Below are 8499 nucleotides of genomic sequence, written 5' to 3'. Positions count from 1 at the left end.
CTATAAGCTTTTGTTTGTCACCTACCAGAAAACTTAACACACTCACTGATTTGGGCTCTGTAGGATACTAATTTCTTCTTTTTTAGCACCTTTTTTTCCTGGACTGTATAATGTCCAACCCTCTCTTGTCCTTACCATCACTCTATTATGGCATAAATGCTCTATGGGCTTAAGATGAACCCTAATGTGTTGCAGGTAACAGATAATAGCTCATACCTGATTTTCAGTTGGAGTTGAGACAACAGCAACTGATGTGACGTGTACAGATACAGACTTGCTGCTCATGCTACAGAAGCACTCAGTGGGTTAAGCATGGGAGACAATAGATGTGTGATGTAGGCAGAAGCAGAAAATAGATTTCTTCTTTGTTAACTGAGATACTATATTTAACGTATATACATAGGAGGAGAACATAAAGGAGAGTCTGTAATTTTCATCCATTTTTAATAGTAAATTGCTCAGTGAAATCAGAGATTAGAGTGGGATTCTCCAACTAAGAGAAGATAAAAAAAGAGTTATTCCATAACTGATGAAGTTTTTGTCCCCATAATGGATAATTATGGAATAACCCTCTTTTATAAGTGTTTAAAGATATGAGAATGCTCTTAACTAAGTAGCTCTCGACTCTTGCATCTTGTATAAAAGCCCGTGATTTTTCATAAGAAGAACAAAAAAACCCACTCTGTATTTGATCTGCTTTTATTCACATTTTACACTTTATCAAAGATATTCAAATGCAGAGGAGATCTCCACATGGGTGCAGTCATCCACCCATTTGGATCTCAGTGGAGGACTTATGGGTCTGAGACTGCCATCAATTCAGCAGCACTGAAAGTCAGGCTGTCCTATTCAGAGGTATGAGGTATGGACTTGTGTGCCTTAAGTTAGAAAGCTGCCATGGAAATACCAGTTAAGTGACTATAAAAGCACATGTCCAGTTGACATACTCTTCACGTTTACATTTGTTCATATTGTGTGGGATTATATCTGCACTAAAGTCTGGAAATTTTAAAAAAATAAATATTTTTTCTTTTATCTTTTGAAAATATATTTAAGCAACCCTGAGTATCAAACACTGAAATTTCTTAGTGTATAGTTCTAACAAAGGATGGAAGTGGAGAATGGATACAGTTTATTTGTAAATTAAATAAATACGTTTCTTCCATGCCCTTGAGAGCTAGCTGATTTATCAGTTAATAAAATAATCATACATTACAGACTTGTGCTTCCAATTTATTTTAAAAAGAAATAACATTGCAGTTTTGACATATATGAATACAAATGTAACACTAGAGGAAACTTTGTGAGTAGCCTTGTATATATATCACCAACCCTGCATGAATAACCTTACTTGTTTTTTCTCTGCTATTTATACGATGGATTCCACATAAACACTTATTTCTTCAACAATTCCTAACTTCTGTGTATGACCCTATAAACCTCAATGCAACTACTGACTAGAAAGAAAACTATTTGTCTGAGTAAAAGATGTAGAATGTTTATTTAACACAGGTGAAAAGGAATTTAGTTTTAAATCTGCAACTAGACGTCATTAGTATTTACACCTAATACCATAAACTTAAAAGGAAATGTATTTCCTTAAAAGCTGTGGCTGAATTTACTATCTTTCTTGCTTAAAAATGTTGATGCAGATTTCATCACTGCAGAATCTGAAAAAATACAGTCTGTGTTAGACAGAGGAAAGCTCACATCTCTTAGCAGATTTTTTTTTTAATTTATTTTATTTGGATTCCTCTTAAGTTTGTGGTCAGCAAAGCAACAAAAGAACATATAGGAATGTTGTAAATGTAAGTGGATAGCAGAGCTGGTGGGCCATGTGGCAATCCAGCCTAGCAGTGACTATGAGAACACAATGCACATGGATTTGAAATCCTTCTATGAATATGGGGCTCATTCTTGCAGCCCTTATGTGAATAACTGACTTCAGTGTGTCTGCTTGCACCAGTAAGGAGTAGTCCCCCTGAGCAGACTGTGCCATTTTAAACCCTTGGTTTTTGTGTTTGGTGGGAAGCTGGGCTTTTTGGTATTCCCATCCCCACCCCTCCTGCCTCCTGTTCTGATCTTCTTCTATTTTTGGACATATGCCTCTCTGTCTCTGCTCTTTAAATTCCCTTTGCTCCCTTCTGTATATCAGCCTCAGTCCCACTTTATTGTTTTTGTTTCTTGCTTTGTCCTCCCTCCATCACTACTACAAATACTTCTCTCCATTTTACTAGTCTGTTCTTGGGGAAGCGCTCTTGGGGAGTGCTAAGGGTTCTTTGGGAACCCTTAGCACTCCTCCACAGCTGACCAGATTCTCATTTCCAATGGTATTTTAAAAATTCATGTGCCATATTCTCTTCTCTTGAGAGAAAACCAAAAATAAAGAAAACATAGAAAGCAAACAAACAAAAAGAAAACCCTTCTCCAGAAACTCCTCTGGTTTAAACTCAGAAACTTCCAGACAAATTCTCTTTTCAAAGGCACAAAGGAGATTGAGACCTACAAGGATTCCGGGGTATGCCATCCACTGAACTTCATGGAATCACAGGCAGTCGCGAGAGGCCCTTGGGCTCTACTGATCAATTCCTTTTGTGAGGCAGGAAAACCTTCTCTGCTACACCAGCAGTGCAGCCCCTTTAACAGTTGATGCAGGTGCTCGAATCAGGCTGTATTCCATTGGAATCTTGCTATTGACTCCTACAATGTTGTGGTTTAAGCCCATCTGACAGTTTAGCTCCATGCAGCCACTCCTCCATGCTGGGATGAGTAATGTAAGGGTAAAAGTGAGAAAACTCATGGGCTGAGATAAAGACAGGTCAATAGATAATGCAAAAGACATGCATGCAACAAAAGCAAAATAAGGAATTCATTGAACACTTCCCATGGGCAGGCAGGTGTTCACCCATCCCCAGGAAAGCAGGGTTTCATCACAGCTAAAGGTGACTGGGGAGGACAAACACCATCATTCAGAAACTCCCCCACACACTTCCTTCTTCTTCCCCCAGCTTTATAGGTTGAGTATGATGCCATATGGTCTGGGATACCCCTTGGTCTATGTGATCAGCTGTCCTGACTCTGACCCCTCACAACTCCTTGTGCACCCTCAACCTCCTTGTTGACTGGGTGGAGTGAGAGGCAGAAAATGTTGTGATGCTGTGTAAGAAAGCAATAGGTAAATCATTCCTGTGCTGTCGACCCTGTTTTCAACACCAATCCAAAACACAGTCCCATGCAAGCTACTGTGAAAAGAAAATTAAATCTGCCCCAGCCCAAACAGGCCTAAGTAGATATTTGGAGCATCAGACCTTTTTGGGAGGCACAGGCAGGTGTGAGGCAGAAGTTTGTGCTTTCTCATGTATATCTGTGGAATAAGTTATCAGGAAATCAAGATATTAACGTTGTTATTTATCAGATTACATTCTGACAGTGCTTTCTGCTACAGCATGCAATTTTTCAACATAAATTAGTCCATTATCCTTTAGATGGAAACAAACCTGTGGCAGGTGTCCCTTCTGAAAGTTGAAGACTTCTTTGCCCATCCTACTCTGTATTTCTCTGAAGTACCAAGACAGAATTTCTGTTGAAAGCCTCCAACTGAGACTACTTAAGCTGTCAGTTGGGCTGGTGTAAATCTGGAGATAACTCCACTACAGTGCTCGCAGAGGACAGATCCTTCCCTCATCAATTCATGTGCTGAACAGCACCTGGGGACCACCAATACAAGAGAGCATAGACTCATGCCGGGTACATGCTGATGTCAGGGAGAAATGCCCGAGGCAGAATGGCAATAAATAAACAGAAAAGGGGAAGAGAGTAAAGAATTAGACTGGAGAGGGAAAAAAAGAAGGAGTCAGAAACTGGGAGTGATGATGGATTTGTTTTTTTGGTGCACCCTGAAGAAATGGGGTGCAGAGGGAACAGGGTGGAGCACTCACATATCACCCCATAAAATATTTCAACTAAGTAAGTCTGTTGTGTTGAAATCCAGAATTTAATGAAATTATTTACTTTTTTATTTTGTCCAATTTTCATCTCAGTGCACGACAGTTAGCAGTATAAGAATATGTTGTCATATTTGAGTGTTTTATTTTTTAACATATACCCATTTTATAATCACACTAAGACACTTTGGACTAAGCAGTTGAACTGATTACTCCACACCTCAGATGTGAGGTGAAATGCATATGTGGTGTGCATTAATCAACCTTGCCATACAATCTGTCCTGTTTCATTGCTTAATTAAATTCCAAACCAAATAGTTTTGGTGAGAAGGTTAGGAGGGACCACTTTTTCAAGTGAGTTTTGCATGAGCTGTCCACAGTGCCTGGAAAAAAATATAAGATATATTTAGAACAATATTTTAATTTGCAATACTTAACTAGATTAGACCAAAAAAAATGTAATATTTAAAAAAGGAAAATGTGATTAAGAAGCTTAAGTGCACAGTACATGAAAATTCTGATCATAAAGAAAGGTAATATCTACTCAAAATTATAATTTCTGTACTTTTGAAATCAACTCAGCAAGAATTATCTACCCATATCAAATTGTAGCACTTGTCAAAATCAACTGTAAAGCATCTCAAGTGCTCTTCTGAATCAACAAAACAGATGTATAGCGATGTGAGGTTGCACTGAAATGGAAATAAAAGTGAACTAGATGCCAGTCATTGCCCTTAATCTCTTGAACCTAGCACTTAACACAGAGGATACCACAGGTCTTTGGGACACTGTTTAGAAGGGGAAGAAATCAAGACTTGAATCTTAATAACATATGCAAAATAAAATTATTTTCTTTCTGCTGTAGTAGAATCTGATGTGCTGAAAGAGCACCTTGCCCTTGTTCATAAACATGAGGTAATATTTGAAACAGCATCCTATGTCAGCTTTAGACAGACAGAAAAACTGAAATATGTGAAACATAAAAAGGTGTTTAAATTTTTAAAATAGCAATTAAATATGCTGAGAGGTTCAAAAGTCGCCATCCCCCTCTCTTCATTAAAATGTGAAATGATGTTTATGAGATAACACCTGAAGCAGACTGAATACAATGAGTATAGCTTTAGTTAAGATTACAATATTGTTAGTATTTAGTAGGGATTTAATAGATAAAAATGTCTGCAAGCACTGGTCTTTAGAAAAGAATAACTCTAACCCCATTGCCTGGGACGTGTGTTTGGAAGTGAGTTCCTCTGTAAATTTGGCATAACCTGCATTCCCTAGGAACATGATGAAAATGACTGGTTTTTACCTTGGCTTTTTTATGATGGTACCTTCCAGGAGTGAGGTGCACAAAGGGAGACTGGGTGGAGCACAAAGAGAACAATCATTTTCTTTCACCCGTCCTGTGAACTGGTTAAGCCTCTGAATTGGAGGTGAAGAGATTTTTGTAGGCTGCTGAGGTACTGCAGAATACTACTATTTATCAACACCTTACTTGCTTCCCCATTTTCAATTACATTTAAACTTGTAGATTTTTTTTTGTTAATTATACAATGCTGAAAATTACTGACTTCACTGCTATATATAATGATGGCATATGGCATAAGTTATACATAAAGTGGCCTGTTTTCACCAGCAGCATTACAAAGCTGTTATGCACAAATGAATGTTGAGCACTTCTTACCCTATGCTGAGAGAAGGTCCAGTTGAACAGAAACCTCTCTCCAGAATGGACCAGGGAGCACAAGCCTTACTCTGGATGCCTGGAGGATTATGCTTCTGGACTCACACTGACATGCTTCTGTGGCTCAGTGCAGGAAAAAAAAAAAAATCCTCGCAAAAAGTCCTTGGTCTGTTTTTGCTGCTAATGCTCAGAGGTGAACATGGACAGCTTTCCAGATAAAGGTAGCAAACAGCTACAAATACTTTAGTCTAATTTAAAAGTATCTTGGCAAAGTTAATTCAGTGCTTTCTCAATTTCATCCATCATTTGCCCCCTTGTCTACAGCATGCAGAAACAGCAGACTGTCAGTTCGAGCTCTTGAGACACAAAAAAGTGCTTGAGACCTTTTGACTTTACCAAATGTGACAGTTTGCAAAGCTTATGAGCTCTTCTTCTTCAGGTTATGTGCTGCAGACAGGACTGAGTCATGGAAGAGAGGAGACAATGTAGGATCTACTTTTAATTCTGTCACCGATTTTTTAGATACAAACTTGTTAACCAAGAGGGCAAGTCATAAGGATTAACAAAAGAACAGAGCATGAGGTCTCAAGGTCTGGTTTCCAATTCTGTCAATGACTCACTTTCCATGTGCTTTTTTTAACATTGTAAAGATTAAATACACTGAGCATTACTCCAAATTTTCCAAATGTTAAAGTGATTTTGCTAGATTCCAGAGGTCAACAGTCCTCTGCATAAGACCAACAACAGAGAAAAGGGGAAAATTAAGGCTTTGGACAATACAAATATATAGAAGTGGACCCACTCATGGCATCACGCACACAGGCATGGGGTATCAAAACGGTTCTCACAACCTTCCCCTTCTGCTCAGTCTTCCGTCCTTTCACCTGCATTAGTAGTAGCTAGGACAGAAAGCCTGACTTACTTTCTTTTATTGTTCTCTTAAAAGTGAAAGCTTTGGGGATTTGTTTTTTGGGGGGAAGGTGTTAGTGCTTTGGTTTGCTTGGTTGGGTGGTCGATTTCTTTTGCTGGTTTGTTTTTAAAAGGACATTTTTATTTTGACACAAAAGTCAAAAATGGGAGGATTCTTGTTGTTGTTTTCTAACATGCTGAAAATTACTGACTTCACTGCTATATATTCCAGGAAGCACTGAGAACATACCAGTGAAGTGCTTCCTGTCAGCCTTTAAAGCACCAATAGAAACATTTCAAGAGAGCTACATGACTTTTATAAGACAAAGGTCCTAGCTGTGTCCCAGGGGCAGCTCCAGGCACCCTGATATGCTCAGTCCACCCAGCACTGTTGAAGTTTCATGGAGTGGATGACCCAGCCGGTGCAGATGACTTTGCAACAGGACTCCAAGCACAGCATAGTGCACAGAATATTTGCGCTCTTATGTGCACATTATTCTCCTTTACCTCTGAAGCCCAGAAGAAGTCCATATGAGTGTGTAACTGTGCCATAGCACTGGTAGCTCATACTTCTGTGTCAGAGTCGGAAATATGCCTCCAGCTTTCTCTGCTCTCCTGTGGAGGTGGCAGCAGGTACCAGCTGCCCACCAGCTTATGATCAGGCTGTGCAGGAGTTGTTTAGTGGTACAGTGGACTGCTTTATAGAGACTTCCATAGTGAATACTAATTCCGTTAATTCCATAAGCTTTTGAGACAGTTTTCAGCATGTTTTTTTCATTTGGGTTGAGATTCAGAATTCCTTCCATGCACTGTATATGATGACACTTTGGTAAATGTATTATTCTTTTCACCTGGCCATAATTCCTTTCCAAACCAAACACAACAGAAATAATTTCAACTTCCAAGATTATTGCCTGACAAAACTTCAGTGTCTGTGAAAGGCAAAATGACATTACAACTGCTGTCTGTTTTGGATTTCTTGGTATGTTTTTTTTTTTTATTTGGTTTGGATGCTCTCTGAAATGCTGAAATTTCATTATCTGTTGCACCACAGTATACATATATTGTTGTTCCCAAAGGTTTACTTATAACATTCATGGCATCATTTATTTTTTTTCCTTTCCCCCATTGTCATTTCTGTACAGATTTAATACAACAGAAACATGGCTTCCACTGGGAGCTACAGGTAGCGCAGTTACAAAGTTCTCTATAATTGGTGTCTGCCATGGCTGCTCACAGTAAGTTATGTAAATCACAGCAAGGACCCACAACCCCTAAAGGCATGAATATTTTTTTCATTCAGTGCAGAGGATAACTTCAGAATCTTAGTAATAGTCCCCTCCACATCAGGGATCTCCTTACCAGGCAAAGTCAAGGTCTAGAAACTGGCCATGTCAATTTTGCAATTTAAATCCTACTGTTAAAGATGGTTTGATAGGTATTACAGTAAGTCAAGGCATTGTAGGCAATATTAATTTTAGGATGCATTTTCTCTTCATATCCCTTGGAAATCCATCTGCTTCTGTTTATATTCACTGTGATAATTCAAGCAAACCACAGATTTGAATATTTATTTCTTTTTTCTTTAACAACTATTTAATTTAAAATGAAATGAGGTGCTGCCAAGGTTTCATTCTGAAAATGGAGTAATAATTCCACCGATTTTCAAGTGATGTATTTTAGTTAAAATCACATCTTCCAAGTGATCAAATGTGAGATTATTATTAAATCTGTTTCCTTTAAATTAATGTTGCAAGTGTGAGAATTTTTTAGCCTAAATTCAGGAAGTCAACTTTTTTCTCCTTATAATTTTTTATTTCTCCCACAAATGTTGCACTTACGTGTCTTATACACCAGTTTATTCACTATCTATTAGGTAGCTGATTGAATCCTTAAAACATAGTAATTCTTTACTTCCATTATCAGGAGAAGAAGATTTCCTAAACTAAAATCCTTTTTCAC

The sequence above is a fragment of the Empidonax traillii genome, unplaced genomic scaffold (assembly GCF_003031625.1).
Source record: "Empidonax traillii isolate 1590-97213 ecotype Southwest subspecies unplaced genomic scaffold, ASM303162v1 scaffold80:size1517328, whole genome shotgun sequence".
In the NCBI taxonomy this organism is placed as follows: domain Eukaryota; kingdom Metazoa; phylum Chordata; class Aves; order Passeriformes; family Tyrannidae; genus Empidonax; species Empidonax traillii.
This window is presented reverse-complemented; position numbering follows the sequence as displayed.